Below are 18,496 nucleotides of genomic sequence, written 5' to 3' on the forward strand. Positions count from 1 at the left end.
TTAATAAATAAAGAAATAAATAAATAACGATTTTATTTTGATGTAATCTCGACACCAAACAACTCCAAGATCAAGAGCCACGTGCCCCACTGACTGAGCCAGCCAGGCATTCCGACCATCAGTCATTTTAAAGTGTACAAATGGGGGACACTTAGTACACTAACAATGCTGGGCACCATCCCCTCTGTCTAGTTCAGGACATTTTCATCACCCCAAAAGGAAGACCCCCTCCATTAAGTTGTCATGCATGCCCCTCTCTTAGGCCCAACAACCACCATTCTGTACTTTGTCTCAATGGAGTCTCCGCTTCCAGACATTTCACATCGATGGACTCATACAGCACATGTTTTTTTGTGTATGGCTTCTTTCCTTTACCATGATGTATAAGAGGTTCATCCATGTCGTAGTGGGTGTCAGTGCCTCGTTCCTTTTTATGGCCGAATCATAGTCCATTGTATGGAAGGACCACATTTTGTTTATGCATTCCTTAGCTGCAGGACATGTGGTTTGCTTATACCTTTTGACTACTGACAATTATACTGCTGCTATGAATGTTTTTATGTTTGTATTTGTCTGAATGCCTGTTTTAAATTCCTTTGGATTTAGGAATTGCTGGGTCATGTGGTAATTTTATGTTTAAGTTTGATGTTTTTTTAATCTCATGATTCTTCCCTGTGTCAGTATATACATTGCTGATCTGTTTGCTAATTCCTTTCTAAAAGGGGTAAAAACCAAGGTCTTGAAAAAATGCTGTATTTTTTAAACATGTTAAATACATTCAAATAAATATTTGCCTCATTACTTTAAAAAATTAAATGAAATTTAAATTAACTGTGGAAAGAACCAAGATGCCCTTCAATGGATGAATGGATAAGGAAGATGTGGTCCATATACACTATGCAGTATTATGCCTCCATCAGAAAGGATGAATACCCAACTTTTGCAGCAACATGGACGGGACTGGAAGAGACTATGCTGAGTGAAATCAGTCAAGCAGAGAGAGTCAATTATCATATGGTTTCACTTATTTGTGGAGCATAACAAATAGCATGGAGGACATGGGGAGTTAGAGAAGAGAAGGTAGTTGGGGGAAATTGGAAGGGGAAGTGAACCCTGAGAGACTATGGACTTTAAAAAACAATCTGAGGGGTTTAAATTGATGGGTGGGTAGGAGGTTGGGGTACCAGGTGGTGGGTATTACAGAGAGCATGGAGTGCAAGGAGCACTGGATGTGGTGAAAAAATAATGAATACTGTTATGCCGAAAATAAATAAAAAATAAATTTAAAAAAATTATCTGCTACTGACTTAATACACTAGTTTCCAATGAGACTAAAGTAAATGCTATAATTAAATCAAAACATTTTAACACATATTTATTGCTTCCTAAGTAGATACTGTATGGTTACATTACCAAAACATCTGTACTTGGGGAATGAACATATACTTGTCCCTACATTTAAGACAAATCAAAATATTTCTACTTACCCACAAATAATATATTACTGTGTTCTACTGTTGCTCACCAGTTCTTTATTATTTGTTGGATTAAAAGTAAAATAGTTCTGAAATATAAAGTATGGAAATATATTACATTATGACAAATTTCCTGTTTCACTCAGGCTAAGCTAAATGTTAAAAATAAATAATATTTATATTATATTAAATAGATGAGTAGGAATATAAAACAGAAAAGACAACAGCATTTTGCAAGTGATAGGAACAGAATTGAAACCCTGAACATTAAAATTAATGGCCTCAAATATGTTCCCTTTCTTATTTAGTCTTATTTATTGTAATTCATCATCTGTAAATTGGAACAAGCACAAGTAGCACAATATTCACTGATAACCTTTAATCTGTGTCCTTTTGAACAAAAACTGCTGCATACACATTTCTAAATTTGACAAGGCCACAAGGTAACTTGGAGTGAATGAAAATACTGGAAAGAGTTTCTGATACCTGCAAACATGGTGAAGAGCATGGGCTCCTGGCTCCCTTCCCATAAATCAACCCTGGGGTAACTATGCAAGTGAGGAAACCACAAAGTGCAGAAGCTGAACAACAGCTACACCACCACAGAGCTCACTGGGGAGACTGAGGCACGTGTCCTGTGGGGGTATGTGTATGGGAGGGGGTGGCTGCGGCCTGAGGTGAAGGGATGCAGGGGGCAGCCCTGGGAGACAACTTCTAGAAACATGACTTACATTCCCTTCCTGCCACCTCCACACCATCACCTACTCCATGCCTGCTCCAGGAATGTGAAGGACCAGTCCTAATATTTGAGAAGTAATTTCAGGACAGCTCATTAGCCTTGGCAGGGGTGGGGGGAATAGGGTGGCCGGGAAGGGGGCAGAACTGTTGGAGGTAAATGCATGGACAAGTCCTCAAAAAGGCTGGAAATCAGCCTCAAATCACTGTGATTTGTGATGCAATTAATCAGTTAATCTCGTTAACTTTGCCAGATGCCAGCAAGAAGCAAAAGTGAGTCTTCCTTGGAGGAAGGTACCATCCTGAGTATCAAATTATTCCTAGACTTCTTAAAGCATGACACTGAGCATCCAATGAAACACAACCAGGCATATGAAAGAGACATTTTCAAATTACTGACAATTGAGAGGGAAGCAATAATCAGCAAGAGACCCCAGGAGATGCAGGCATAACATCAACACACGCAGACTTGACAATAACTGTGGTCATGGAGTGCCAGAGAGTAGAGGGCAAGATGGGCAATCTCAGCAGTAACACTATTTTTAAAAAGAATCAAGCGGAAATTCTAGATCTAAAACAAAACAAACAAAAAAAAAACTGATTTAAAAAACTTCAAAAGATAATTTAACAGAAAATAAAATATAGCCAAAGAAATAATTGGTCAGTACAATGGGAAGATAAATTGTAGGAGAAAATGTCCACACTGAAGGATAAAGACACAAAAGAACAGACAGTAAAGACAAGAGAGATAGAGCACAAGACAGGTCTAATGTCTGCATAATTGGAGTACCAAAAGGAGAGGAAAGAAAAAAAGAAGTGATAAAAGTGATGTTAAAAGTATTGGGAGAGAATTTTGCAAAACTGAAGAAAGATACAATATTCCAAGTTCAAAGAACTCCAGAAGATACATTTTTGTTTTTTAGATTTTCATTTTTATTTATTTATCCTTTTTTTGTGAGTAATCTCTTTGCCAACATGGAGCTTGAACTCACAAGTTAAGATCAAGAGTCACATACTCCACTGACTGAGCCAGCTAGGCACCAATTTGGGATTTTTTAAAAAATCAACAACATATTCATATACATAGAGACACATCCTTAAAAACTGCTAACAATTAGCAGAAAACCTTAAAAGCGGCCAGAATGGGGCAGGAGGGGAAAGACATACATAATTTTCAGAAGGGGGAACAATAAGATTGATAGTTGACTTCTCAACAGAAATGATGTTAAGTCTGAAGACAATAATATCTTCAACATATGGAAATAACTACCACCCTACAGCCCTAAAGTTAGGGCAAATAGCCTTCAGAAACAAAGATAATTACTAAGAGAAACAAAAGCATATATCCTACGAAGACTTGTGCATGAAAGTTCATGCACCTTTGTTTTCAACAGCCACAAACAGGAAACAGAGCAAATGTCTTTTAACAGGTGAATCAGCAAATTGTGACATATCCATTTGATGACTACTCAGCATTCACATTTTAAAGGACACATAAAGAGGAATAAAGAGAAATAAACTATTTTTGCATTCATAGATGAATCACAAAAATTAAATCAAATAAAAAAATTAAATTGAATAAAAGAAGTCAGCATCCTCCACAAAAAGAGTCCATTTCTGTAAAATTCCAGGGAATACAAATGGACAGACATTAATAAACAGGAGGGTAGATGCTGGAAGATGGGTGGAGGGGAAGCTTAGGGTTATCCCCCTCACAAAGGGAAGCCACTCAAAGACTTGAAGTAAGAGAGTGGTATGATCTGTCCAGCTCACTTAAGAACTGTTGCTCTGGCTGCTGCAGGATGGCAGGAAAGACTGGAACAAGAGTGAACACAGCTCAGCTGGAAAGATGTTGTAGTCATGCAGGGAGCTGTGGTGGCCATGGAAATGGAGAGGGGAGGAAGGATTTCGGGTGCATCTTGGGAGTGCACAGGACTTAAAAGTCATGGGAATGGATGAGAACACCCATGAAGAAGGTGTCTCCATAAGAGGAGCTCCCACAACTCAACCCTGAGGACAGCCAGCATTTAGAAGGTGTGCAGTCAAAGAGGATAAGGCCACAGAGTAGCTCAGGGAAGGTTGTGAGCACAAGGAAGGTGTCTTCAGCACTCACTGGGAACGGTGCTCGTGTCGATGTAATAGTTCTTGCTTCACTTGGAAATACCAGTGACTGTGTTAAGCACAGATTTGGTAGAGCTGTGGGTAGGTGGAAGACAGATCAGAAGAAGCAAAATTTTCATCATCAGTAGGATAGATAAATGAGTTATATTATATTCAAAGTAGAAAAGGCTAGATAGGTGTGAAAATAGTGAATTATAGCTCAGTAATCAAAATGGATGAATCTCAGAAACAAGGCAGACAAAATGAATCAATTATGATTCCCGATATGCACCAATCAAAACAAATAAAACAAAATAGGATAGTGCTGAGGGAGGGGCACCCGGCTGACTCAGACAGTAGAGCCCATAGCTCCTGATCTCAGGGTCCTGAGTTCCAGCCCCATGCTGGCTGTGGAGCGTACTTTAAAAAAGTGGTGGCGGAAACCTGGGTGTCTCAGCTCCACATAAGTCTCTGCACTCAGCCTGGAGTCTGCATGAGAGTCTCTCTCTCCCTCCTTCCGCCCCTCCCTGCTCAAGTTCTCTCTTTCTCACTCAGGGGGGAAAAAAAAGGAAAGTACTGAGAGATACTTGCTAGACAAAAGTATACAGGAAAGCATGGGAATGTGTAACACAAAATCTGGGACACTAGTTAACTAGTTAACCCTAGTTAACTTGGAGATGGGATTGTGGAAGGAGGACAAAGGGATTTCTAGGGTTTGGGTTATTTTCTTTCTTCATCGGGCAGTAAACACACAGGTACCTTTTGTTTCATGCCTTAAAATGTACACATTTTGGATGTATGCCTCCTTTAGCAATGAAAATATAAAGAGATCAAATATTTTGGGCACAAAAGAGTAAATGAGTCATGATGAAGTCAGAAAGCAGGCACAGACAGCACCTCAGAGACATGTAACTGTGAAGAGGTGCAGAGAGCCAGAGCTGGAGAGTGATGCACCATCAGTGGTGTCCCTCAAAGACAGGGGAATCAAACACATGTGTGTCTGCTCAGAGTATAGCCACGGAGAGAGGGAGAGCGGATCATTGCAGGAGAGGGCCTCGGGTGCCCCAGAGGAGAGGCATCTCGGGCACTGGCCGCTATTAGACACAGAGGAGCAAGAGACACTGGTGAGGAAGAAGCAGGTTGTAGGCTGAGAGGGAGAACAGGCCAGTGTTTGTATATGATGGCCCCCATTCTCTTAACGCAAAATGAGAGAGGTCATCAGCCAAGAGGAAGAGGAAGGGATGGGGAGGGATGAAGAGAAGGTGTGAGACAGTTCACTCTAGAAATGAAACAGCCAGCCTTCTAGAAAGCTGGGCTGTGCTGAGAGCTTGCTCACCCTTTGTGACTCAAGCACAAATCGAAGGGCTCAGTCCAGTGGGGCGGGCAGGAATGTAGAGCAGGCAGAAGATGGCAGAATCCTTCCAGACTTGGGGCCTTGCAGCGCTGTCCACAGCACATTCCTCTGTCGCCGAAATATTGGTTCATCTGCTCTGCCAAACTAGGCAGCCACTGGCCACAGGTGGCTGGGGAGTACTTGAAATGTAGTGAGGCCAAGGAAATGAATCTGCAGTTTTCTTTGTTTTTGTTTTGTTTTAAAATTTTATTTATTTAATTGACAGACAGAGATCACATAGTGGTCAGAGAGGCAGACAGAGAAAGTGGGGAAGCAGGTTCCCTACTGAGCAGAGAGCCTGATGTAGGGCCCGATCCCAGGACCCTGGAATCATGACCTGAGCCAAAGGCAGCAGCTTAACCCACGGAGACACCCAGGCGCCCCTGAATCTCTAGTTTTATCTCACTCTAACTGACTTAAATCCAAGTAGCCACTTGTATTCAGCAAAGTTTCATGACACAAAATCCTACACATAGCAGATGTGTTTCTAGAGACTAGCAATGAAAACCCACAAAGGGAATGAAGAACACCAATCCACTTACGATAGCATAAAGAGACCTACGAACAAACTTTCAGTGGAGGGTTTGTTTGCTGCAAAGGACACTGCTGAAGGAAACTCAAGAAGATGTAAGAGAATGGAAAGACAGCCTGTGCCCGTGGATTCTTTTGTTTTTTTGTTTGTTTGTTTGTTTGTTTGTTTACTTGCTTTAAAGATTTTATTTATTTATTTGACAGACAGAGATCACAAGTAGGCAGAGAGGCAGGTGGGAGGTGGGGGGAAGCAGGCTCCCTACTGAGCAGAGAGCCTGATGCAGGGCTCAATCCGAGGACCCTAGGATCATGGCCTGAGCAGAAGCTCAGAGGCTTTAACCCACTGAGCCACACAAGTGCCACTGTGCTCATGGATTGTTAAAGAGGACAACTGCCCAAAACAATCTACAGATTCAATGAAAGCTCTAAAAAGTCCCAGAGTGGTTTCTTGCAGCAACAGAAAAACTCACTATGGCTACTGTATCAGCTCAGCTTATAAAAGCTGTGAGGAAATTTTTTGCAAAAATTTTTTTGCGGAGACCTAGAGGGAAGGTGGGGGACCAGAAGGAGAGACGTGGACATGAAGCTGCAGCATGGCATGTACCCAGATGAGCCCATTCACCCAGGACCTCTGACTGGGTTCTGGGTCCTGCACCCAGGTGAACACTTTGCACAGTGTCTGGCACATCGTAGGGACCAAGCAGCCATGTGGTGAGCAAAGGGTGCAAGGATGAGTAAGACGATACGGAATGGAAGAGTAGACTCGGTGGTTGTCCTTGGCAAGTCGCTTCAAGCAAACTGAGACTAATAATTTCTGGGTCTCAGGAGCAGTTAAGAGCATGTCTAGAACAGGAAAGGCCACTGGCCCATGACTTCAGACAAATTACCTAGTACTTAACAGTAGCAGTCCATTGTGTTACTAAAGAACTCCTTCCCAGCACGTTTGCATTGACTGTGTCAGATGCTTGCTGTAACAAACTTAGCAGAACCTGGCACATAATACATGCTCAAGAAAATATTGCTCACTATCAAGAAGAGTAAAATGAGATCAAGGATATGGCCGAAGTGTTTTTGTTTTGTTTTGTTTTGTTTTTTTACAAGTGCTAGTGTACCATAACTGAATGCCAGCAAAACCAAAAGTAGGTTTGGACCTGGGCTTGGTGTGACTGTAGACTAGCTTTGCACACTCAAACTGAGCTCACCTGAACACCATACTCTTTGAGGAGATTGCGGGTACATGCTGGCATTTCCATGGCTAAGGTCCACCTCCAGATGCAAACTTCCTGTGAATGACAGTTGATGGAGCAGAATGAGAAGGTTCCTGAAGGCTGTTGATAAACCCGACACCTCTCATGGTAGCCATGTAACTTTGGCTCGGGAACATGGCACCGTGAGCTAAACCCCAGAAAGAGAACCCCCAATGAGGGGCCATGGGGTCCAGTCCTTCCCTGAGAGCATCACATCACCACGTGAACTGCTCACCAGGAACCGCTTGACAGGCCAGCCAGCCCACTGAGGCCGCCTGCACGTGCCCCATATCTGGATTTCAGCATCAGAGATGGTTCCCAGATATTTGGCAACCCAGGTGATGGCTATGGCCCCGATGCCATTGCCTTCTGGGCAGCTGTCAATATTGTGTGCACAGGAATGGTGCAAAACAGGACCAGGGAACACCCATTTGTGGAGGTCTGCCTTGCTCCCTGGAGGGACTCGCTTCAAAAGCTATGGAGGAAACAAATGTGGTCCATCCATACAACAGACTGCAATGCAGCCATACAGAGGAAGGAAGCATAGACCCCTGCTGTATCAGGGGTGGACCCCCCAGAACATCATATGAAGTAGAGAAGTCTGACACAAAGACCACACGTTGTTCAAGCTCATTGATTGAAGTGTCCAGAATTAGAAAATCCACAGGGATGGACTGGCATGTCAGTGGCTGTCAGGGGGAATGGGAGGGATGACTGAGGGCTTTAGGTTTTCCTTGTGGGGTTTTGGTACTAGGGGCACACAGCAGGCTCAGCTGGTGGAGCATGTGACTCCTGACCTCGGGTTTGTGGGTTCCAGCCCCACGTTGGGCATAGAGATGACTTTAAAACAGCAGTTGGAACTGGATACAAGCGGTGATGGCACAACATTATAAACACGCTCAATGCCACTGAATCGCAGGCTTCACAATGGCCTATTTTACCTTATGTGAATTTTACCTCATTTTAAAAAACAATTAAACTAACTCAGCATTATGCAAACATGCTGTTTGTTCTCTTCATGAAGTCAACTGTCACCCACTATTGAATGCTGATTCTGTGCCAGACACGAAGGACGGAAATAAGAAAAAAAGATGCCTAGGACAATACCCCAGCTCTCAGGAAAACAAGCTTCCTCCCACCTAAGTGGGAATGAAAATAAGCACAGTCTTTCTAGACAGCAACTTAGCTGCATCTGTCAAAATTTTAAATGCACACACCCTAGGACTCAACAATTGCTCTTCTATAGCTTTCTTCCCAGAAAAAGAATAGCAAAATTAAACAGAGATAAATGTAAAAATAATGTCCATTATGCCACTGCTTTAATGGCAAAAAAATCTCAAAAATACAAATATCCACGGATGTGGGAACTGTTAAAAAAACATTATGACATAACCATATAATGAAAACTAAGCTACTTGCAAAAAGATTGAGGCAGGGGCACCTGGGTGGCTCAGTTGGTTAAGAGGCTGCCTGCAGCTCAGGTCGTGGGATCAAGTCTTGTATCAGGCTCCCTGCTCGATGGAGAGCATACTTCTCCCTCTCCCTCTGGCTGTCACTCTGCAAACTGATGCTGTCTCTCTCCCTTTCTCTGAAAAATAACTAAAAAAAAAAAAAAAAAAAAAAAGAATGAGGCCGATGTGGGAAGGTGACCAAAATTTTGTGAAAAAAGCAAGTTGCCAAACAGTGTAGTTAGCTTCATCCTGCATGAGGGAGAGAGTGCACACATTTCTGTGCACAGAAGAGTCTAGAGGAACAGATTCTAAACTAAACAAGGGTGACTCTGGAGATGGGTCTGGGTAAGGAAGGACTCACTTTTCCTTCCCTCATTCACTACTATACTGTGTCACTGGCAGGACTGTATAACCCTAAGAAGCAGGAAAAACCTTGTCACATGCAGAATTAAATGAGAGACTTAAATATCTAAGTGAGCCAGAGAAACACAATAGAAGCAAGGATGTGAGTGATGTGAGTGAGCAGCAGCACAGGGGTCGGGGGAGCAAAGGCCGGTGGTAGGATGTCCTGATCCAGGACCATGGGCTGGTGGTTTCCCATTGTTTTTCATTACAGAGCTCTTGTTACAGGAAATACCAGCAGGCCTTGTAGGTCACTCCACGGCCCCAACTTTCTGGGACCAAGTCTGTGTCCCAGCTGAGGACCTGGCTGGTTCTCTGTCACTGGAGAAGGCTTCATCCCCCTGGGAACTAGCCCCCAAAATCATTTGAGAAAAGACAGTCCTAACATTGCTGTGAATGACACCATGATGTCCTTAGTGGGGAAAAGCATCTTATCCCTGTGGCTTTCCAGAATTAAAACAGAGAGCCAGTGATGTCACCTGGGCCTGTTCTGTAAGCATATTGGTGGGAAGAGAATCTGTTTATTTTGCTTCAGAATGGGTGATGTTTAAAAGAATTTAACATATCAGAGCCTCTGATGGATTAAATTTGTGACTCTAATTTAAAGCCCGTCATTGATTCAGACTTGTAATTTTACACTCAAATCACATTGGTTTATAAACAGTATTAGAATACTTAATAGAACTTAAGATTGGCCATAGTTATGTCTAATTTATTAGATTTACAATAATTCTTTAAGTATGGGTGAAGGGTTTATTTTTTAATCAGACTACTAAAGAACTTAGAGATAAAACCAAATATATTCAATTTCTAAGTGTGGTTTAAAAATTTTTAAAAGGAATTAGTAATCAAATCTGTGATTTGGGCCAAACATTAATCAAAACCTCCTTAAAGGCAATTATAAAAATCTGCTAGATTTATAAAAGGAGTAAGATTAATAAGTTGAATAAAAAAAAACTTAAGGGAAAACTGTGGTTCTTAGTTTATAACTTTAATAAACTGAATATTAATTCTAAAACCAACTAATTTTTTTCTGGGTCCCAAATTCATCATTTACTATATCATAAAACTCACACTGACATATTGAATCATTAACCAAAGATGCATTTTACTTTGCAATTATAAAGAAAAAAAAATCACTGCCAGAGTCACCCCTAGTCTAGTCGGGGAGACAGCTTTATAGGCAAGAGAAAAATCAAAGCGGGGCGCCTGGGTGGCTCAGTCAGTTAAACCTTCAGCTCGGGTAGTGACCCCAGTGTCCTGAGATTGAGCCCCACATCAGGCTCCCTGCTCAGCAGGGAGTCTGTTTCCACCTCTCTCTTTCTGCCTGCCTCTCAGCCTACTTGTGCTCTCTACTTTGTCAAATAAATAAATAAAATCTTATAAAAAAGAAAAGAAAAGAAAAAAAGCAAGGAATAAAGCCTTTTTAGGGGGCCAGCCGCGCCTGGGGAAGGGAGCTATCAGCAACAGTTTCAGAGAAGAGACACATGTGAGGCTCCCACCCTTCCTCCTGTGGACTCTATCACGGGATAGAACAACGTTCCCTCATGTGTAAGTCAGATATTCCACTACTTGCAGCTGGAAGCATGTGACAGCCACAGGTGACAGCCAGGCACACGGAAGGGGAATTCCACTTTCTGGGGGACAAGCTCCCATGACTAGGATGCAAAATGCGTTTTTCCCTCTATCTCAGGCTACATCGGCAAGAGGCAGCCTCTGAAGGGTGTTCAGCAGGGGAGTAACACAAACATATTTTGCCTTTGTGAAAAGATCACACTCAAAATGCTGTGGAAAACAACCACACGATGCTGCACGCTGATGTCCATGGATCTGTATTTAGGACAACAGCAAATGTTCTGGAAGGAAACACACCAAATTGACTACCTCCAGGAAGAGGGTGAAGATTGGAGATGGTGGCCAAAGGAGACCTTAGATTTCAATTAAAAGATTATTAAAAATCAACAGATGAGTAGATAAGCAGAATCAGTATATCCATGTGATTGAATCTTGAAAACAAAGGAAGCACTGACTGATGCCACAGCACGGGAGAACTCTGAAAACATTATGCTGAGAGAAAAACAAGACATAAAAAGCCACATATGATTCACAGACATAAAATGACGACAGGCAAACCTATAGAGACAGAAAGTTGATGATGGGCACAGAGGAAGGAGAATGGGGAGCTCACTGTCATAGAGTTTCTGTTTGGGGTGATGAAAATGTTCCGGAAATAGTGCCGATGGTCACACAGCATTGTGAATGTAATTAATGCCACTAAATTAGACATTTAAAAATCATAATTTGGGGCGCCTGGGTGACATAGTGGGTTAAAGCCTCTGCCTCCAGCAGATAATAAAATCTTTAAATTAAAAAAATATATATTTTTACAATGGGGCGCCTGGGTGTCTCAGTTGGTACAGCCTCTGGCTCTTGGTTTCAGTGCAGGTCATGATCTGAGGGTCCTGGGATCAAGCCCCATGTTGGGTTCCGCACTCAGCGAGGAGTCTGCTTGAGGATTCTGCCTCCCTCTCCCTCTGCCCTCCTCCCACTCACACTCTCTTGGTCTTAAATAAATGATAAATAAATCTTTTCTAAAAATGTGAAGATGGCCAATGTCATGTTATGTGTATTCTAAATCACCATCCTGGAGGTTGGGTTGCAGAGTGAAGCTGCAGAGGAGGAGGCTGGCCAGGTGGGAGTGGGAGGGCAGGGCCAGCAGAGTGGGCTTTAGAAGGCCTCTGGGAGGAGATGTAACAGGACTTGGGGACATTTTAGCAGGAGATATCCATGGAACATCAAGGTGGAATGTTCTCCAGCAGCTTCCTCATCCATGAAAAGAGGAATTATGAGGTGGTTAGGGAGATGAAGATGGTGTGGTTACCACCCCAGGTCTGCTCCCTCCTGGCTGGAGAAAAGGACCAACTATATCCTCCTCACCATCTTGGGCCAGAGGAAGCAGAGTCTGAGAAGGCAGATGAAAACCAAGGGGACGTGGTATCAGAGAAGCCAAGGAAATGACAAGTGTCAAATGCCACTGAGACATCTAGTAAGATGAGGACAAGGATTAAGTAACAGGGCCCTAGGACATCACCAGTCACCTGGGGGACCTATATCTTAGAACATTCAACCTAACTTACCAGAACACCCAAGAGCTTTAAACAACTTCTTACTACTCATCCCCAACAGGACTCATCCACCCCTATGTCACCACCCCTACAACTCAACCAGGGCCTTACAATATTATGAATTAATCTAGCACTGCACTCTGCCTCTAGGACCAGGAATGAAGAAAGAAAACACACATGAACATCTATCATGGGCCATGTACTGTGTGCTACTGGTCTTCATGACAGTCCCATAAGGTAAGTGCAGTGTGTTGAGGGCCTCCTCAGAAGTCAGGTCCACCCAGAGCCTCAGGATGTGAGCATAGGGTCCTTGAGATGTATTAGTCCAGATGAGGGTGGATTAGGATAGATCCTAAAACCAAGGACTGCTGAACTGATAGAAGGGCACACACAATGAGACACACAGTGAAGACACACCATGTGAAGACAGCGGCAGAGACTAGAGTGATTAGCCTACCAGCCAAGGAACATCAAGGGCTGCCAGCCACCACCAGCAGCTGGGAGAGAGGCCTGGAGCAGGTTCTCCCTCAGAGCCCCAGAAGGAACCACTCCTTAGGGCACCCTAATTTCAGACTTCTAGACTCATGAACTGTGAGGGAATAACTTTCTGTTATTTTAAGCCCCTCAGCATGTGGTAATTTTTTAAAAGATATTATTTATTTATTTGATGGACAGAGATCACACAAGTAAGCAGAGAAGCAGGCAGAGAGAGAGAGAGAAAAAAAAGCAGGATTCCTGCTGAGCAGAAAGACAGATGCAGGGCTGGATCCCAGGACTCTGGGGTCAGGACCTGAACCAAAGGCAGAGGCTTTAACCTGCTCAGCCCTTCAGGCACATCAGGGTGTGGAAATTTCTTAGAGCAGCCCAAGGAAACTAAAACAGTGGGTATGATTAGCCTCTTTTTTTTTTTTTTTTTTTTTTTTGGTAGATGGGGAAAATGACTTCACTGCTCTGGGCCTCCAAGCTGTGTTAGAGTTAACCTCCCTCATCTACTCTGGGACATCGCCAAACCAACTTTCTCGGCCTAAAAGGCCAAGAATTGTAATGCGGGAAATTCATGAAGGTAATGTCACCCCAGGCCACTTCACCCTCACCCGGCATCCCACCGCTGGCTTCTGCATGCCCAGACCAGCATTTCTCATTTGTTGCAGACACGCTACACAGAGCAGGGAAAAAGAGGCTTGCACCACACCTACCCTGTGAAGGAGTCCCATGTGATTATCAGGCAGTCGGGCCCTTTGTCGGCAGTGGCAATCCACCGCCTGTCTTCCCTGATGCAGAGGCAGGAGATCACATTAGCATGGCCCTGCAGAAATGCAGAGAAAATGCTCTGAAACATTCAGGATGGCCAGAGAGGCTGGAGCCCCACAGAGAGAACTAAGCTCCCCTTCCTGGTTCATCAGGATGAAAATCCCACTCCTATGGCCTTTCCCTGGCATTTCTCCATTATCAGTGGTTTTCCGATTTTCTTTCCCTCAAAACCCCTGAAGGGTAAGCCACACTCCCCACAAGGACAAGGGCTCCCTACAAATCTAGGCATGTGCCCAACTGTGAACCCAGGTAGGGAATAAACGTTGGGGTTCTGCCCCACCTCCAGCCCTCTTGAAGCCCTGCTGGCCTCCTCTCCCTTAAACAGTGTCCACCCAAGCCACTGAGCAGATCTGGAGCAAAAGCCCCTCTGCTGGTCTCCCTGCTTTCATTCCCATCACCCCACAATCCTTTCCCAGTAACTCAGGAACCTTCTGGAAACAAGATGCTAGTGCTGCCTGCCAGGAAATAGCCCATTTCCTCCCTCCTTCCTCTTCCCTTGCTCATTTCGTGTCAGTCATACCAGCCTTCTTCCTGGACCCCGTGGGCAGGCCTGAAAACCTGGAGCTCCCTGGGTCTGGACTGCTCCTCCCCAAACTGCCCCTGGTTGGTTCATTCTCCTCAGTCAGTCAGATCTTGGCACAAAGGGCATGTTTGCCAGTGCAACCAACTGGAGGGCCATCTCTCACTCCTCATCTCTCTCCTGCAGCAGTCCACATTTCCTTTGGAGTGTTTGTTGTAATTTGTAATTGGGTATTTATGAGACTATAAGCTCCATGTTTTTTTCATGACTACAGGCCCAGAATCTGAAACAAAGAGGTTCTGATAAATACCTATGGAATAAATGAATGAAGGAATGAATGGATGGATGGATGGATGGATAATCAAGGCCACTCCCAGCCACATGACTCTGCAGGAGGCTGGACAGCTGCCTGACATGGTCCCTACTTCTCAGTCCCTCTGCCTGCTGCTCCTTCCTCGCTCTGCAGACACAAACTCCCCCCCTCCCTCCCATCAGCACTGGACTCAGTGCTGCACATTCAACTAAGCTCCAAGAAGGGCTGCTTGTGGGCTTGTGTGTTTCCAACACCTAGAGAGAAAATTCTGCACCTACATGGCATGGATCCCTGAGTATGGACTAGACTTTTGGGAAGCCCTCTGTGATGTTTTTGACCTAGGCATTGACTTAAGGAAGGTCCTTATTAAAATATATGTCTGGGGACTCTTGGGCAGCTCAGTCAGTTAAGCGTCTGCCTTCAGCTAAGTCTTTGATCTCAGGATCCTGGGATCGAGCCCTAGGTCAGGCTCCCCGCTGAGCAGGGGAGTCTGTTTCTCCCTATTGCTCTCTCTTGCTTGCTCTGTTAAATAAATTAATTAATTAATTAAATACATCTTAAAAAGCAACAACAAAAACTTGCATACCTGAAGATGGTGCTGAGTATTCTTGAAGACATCGTAGATGAACGCAGTGTCAGCACAGATGTACAGAAGAACTCGCTGGTTTTCATCTTGAATGTAGTAAACAGGAAGAGAGCTGTTCCATCCGAAAGACCAAGTCATGGTCTGGAAGACAAAAGGCAAGACCCTGAGAGTACGGAGCCCAGAACTGTGATGCCAGGCACCCCTGGCGCAGTCTCTGGAGGGGAAGGATTTCACATCATCAGTTCAAAGTGAGGGAAATCCTTTCAAGAACATCCTCAGTGGCATGCTAGGGTGCAGAGGACCCTCGAATCCATGACGCTGAGTGAAGGGGGCCACACACAGTGCAGGGTCAGTCCGACCCATAGATATGGAAAGGAGCCCTGTGGTGCTGGGGGCCTGGGGGCCTGGGTGTTGGGGAGTGATGGCTAGGGGATATGGATTTCTATTGTGGGGGATGAAAATGTTCTGGAATTAGACAGTGGTGACAGCTACACAACCTTGTGAACATGCTAAAAAGCAATGGATGGTACGCTTTAAAGGGGTCAATTTTATGACGATGTGAAGAAATTGGAACCACTGGGCACTCCTGATAGGAATGTGAAATCATGCAGCTGCTTTAGAAAGCCCCAGGGAGAGCTCTCCAAACACTGAGAGCAGAATTAGCATATTATGCAGCAATGACACTTCCGGTTACCTACCTCAAAGAACTGGAAGCAGGCTCTCAAGGAGACATTCACATGCCCATGTTTAGAGCAGCATACTTCACAGAAAACAGAAGGTAAAGGGAAGCCAAGTGTCCTATGACAGATGAAGGGATGAACAACATGTGAGTGTTGCTCAGGCTTTCACAGGAAGGAGACCCAATGCTCTATGACATGGATGGGCCTTGGGGACATCATGGAAGTGAAATCCACCGGTCACAGATAGACAAATATGGTAGGATTCCACGGACATGGTCCCAAGAATAATCAGTTCCGTAAAGACAGAGAGTTGAATGGTGGCTGCCAGGAGCAGGGCTGGGGAACAGGGAGTTGTTCAATGGGTAGGGAGTTTCCTTTTCAGGAGATGAGTTCCAGGTGTTTGTTGCACCACAGTGTGAATGTACCTACTATGATGCTGCACACTTCAAAATGGAGAAGATAGTAAATTTTAGGGGTGCTTTGTGGCACAATTGGATCAGCAACTGACTCTTCGCTTTGGCTCAGGTCGTGATCCCAGGGTTGCGGCATCCAGCCCCACATCGGGCTCCATGAATAGTCTGCTTAAGACTCTTCTCTGCCCTTCCCCAATCCCACTCTCTTTCAAATAAATAAATAAATATCTAAAAGAAAGATGAGGGGCACCTGGGTGGCTCAGTCATTGGGTGTCTGCCTTCAGCTCAGGTCATGACCCCAGGATCCTGGGATTGAACCCCCTGCCAGGCTCCCTTCTCCTTGGGAAGCCTGCTTCTCCCTCTCCCACTCTCCTTGCTTGTGTTCCCTCTCTCTCTGCCTCTCTCTCTGTCAAATATATAAATAAAATCTTTATTTTTGAAGATGCTAAATTTTACCTTATGTGTATTTTACCACAATTGTAAATTTTTAAAGGGTAAACTTAATGGTATATGAATTATACCTTGCTTAAAAAAGAAAAGAAAGTCAACAGTAAACAGAAAGAACGTCCTATCCTCCTAATCCCCAGAACCTAGGCTGCTCAATACCTGACACATAGCACTTAATATTGTGAAATTCAATTTACTTCATGAAAATAGATAGAAAGGGGAAGTCACAGTACAGTCACTGAGGAACTTCATAAGAAAGGCAATTATTCAGCTGGGAATATTTGTATTTGGTCCTCATATACCATTTCCCCTGGAAGAATAAAGCACAAAAAAACAAAATTCCCTAAGTATGATTAAAAATTCCATATTCCCAGGAATAAATCCAAGATAAAAATGTTCTGAAATGAAAAATTTGAGGTATTATAAATCTGACTATTACTTTTAACTCAATAGTAGTTCACTTATGCATATTTTTGTGCGCAAAGTCTTTTATAAAAATCACACAAGTGATTAAAACAGTTTATAAAAGCTATGGATTCATACAAAAGAGTATTATTCAGAAATAAAAAGTAATGAACTAGCAAGCTAGGAAAAGACATGGAGAAATCTTAAATACATTTTGCTAAGTGAAAGGAGCCAACCTTAGGAGACTTCACAGTAGTGACACCTGGGTAGCTCAGTTGGTTAAGTGTCTCCCTTCGGCTCAGGTCACGTTCTCAGAGTCCTAGGATGGAGCCTTGCATTGGGCCCCCTGCTCAGCCAGGAGTCTGCTTCTCTTTCTCTCTTTCTCTCTGCCCCTCCCCCGACACATGTTTTCTCTTTCTCTCTCTCTCTCTCTGACAAATAAATAAAATCTTTTAAAAAAAGGACTTCATGTTGTATGATTCCAACTACATGATATTCTGGAAAAGCAAAACTTATGAAGACGGGGGAGAAAAATGGTGGCCGGGGAGCAAGGGGGTGAAGGCAGGGATGGAGAGTGGGGCACGAGGGATGTGAAGGCAGTGACACAAGTCTGTAGGACACTACAATGGTGGATATACCTCATCATACCTTAGTCAACGCCCAGAGAATGTCACACCCCCAATTGTGAACCCTAAAGAAAAATATGGACGTTAGTTAATAATAACAGTCAACATGGGCTCATCACCTCTAACAAATGTCTCCCACTAATAAAGATATTAACAAAAGGGGAACCTGGTGGGGGGCACAAGGGAGTATATGGGAACTCTGTACTTTTCATTTCGTTTGCTATCAATCTAAACTGCTCCAAAAAATAGACTTTAGGGGCATGTGGCTGGCTCAGTCAGTAAAGCCTATGCCTCTTGATCTCAGAGTGTTCCAGCCCTTCGCTAGGTGTAGAGATTACTTAAAATAAAAGCATTCCATTTAAAAAAATTAACCGAGGCCAATTAATTGAATGTGGTAGCTTCTAAAGTGATGGCTAAGTGATTAGAGACTTTTAGCAACTGACTCACTCAGTATTAACGAGACCTCCTTGCTCCAGCAGCGCTCACACTCACTGAAAGCACGCGCTATCAGCTGATGCTGGGCACTAGTGCTACTGTTCGTGGTGAATGGTCATGGAGTAGCTGGCTCTTACAGCAACCTTCCAAACGTGAACACAAAACGCTATGGTCCAAAGCAGATTTCACTGCACTTGACAATCATCAAAGAGTCCTTCTCATAAATGCAAGACACCTTGTTTTCTCCGTGGAAGTCAGTATCCAGGGTTATGCCTACTTACCAGGAGCACTCTGAATTACT

At 43.8% G+C, this 18,496-nt stretch overlaps 1 pseudogene; it reads right to left on the reverse strand.

The window, feature by feature from the left end:
- The window catches only part of LOC122907390, a 43,775-nt pseudogene that overhangs the window by 20,348 nt on the left and 4,931 nt on the right, over positions 1 to 18,496 (reverse strand).

The sequence above is a fragment of the Neovison vison genome, chromosome 5 (genome assembly GCF_020171115.1).
Source record: "Neovison vison isolate M4711 chromosome 5, ASM_NN_V1, whole genome shotgun sequence".
Classification (NCBI taxonomy): domain Eukaryota; kingdom Metazoa; phylum Chordata; class Mammalia; order Carnivora; family Mustelidae; genus Neogale; species Neogale vison.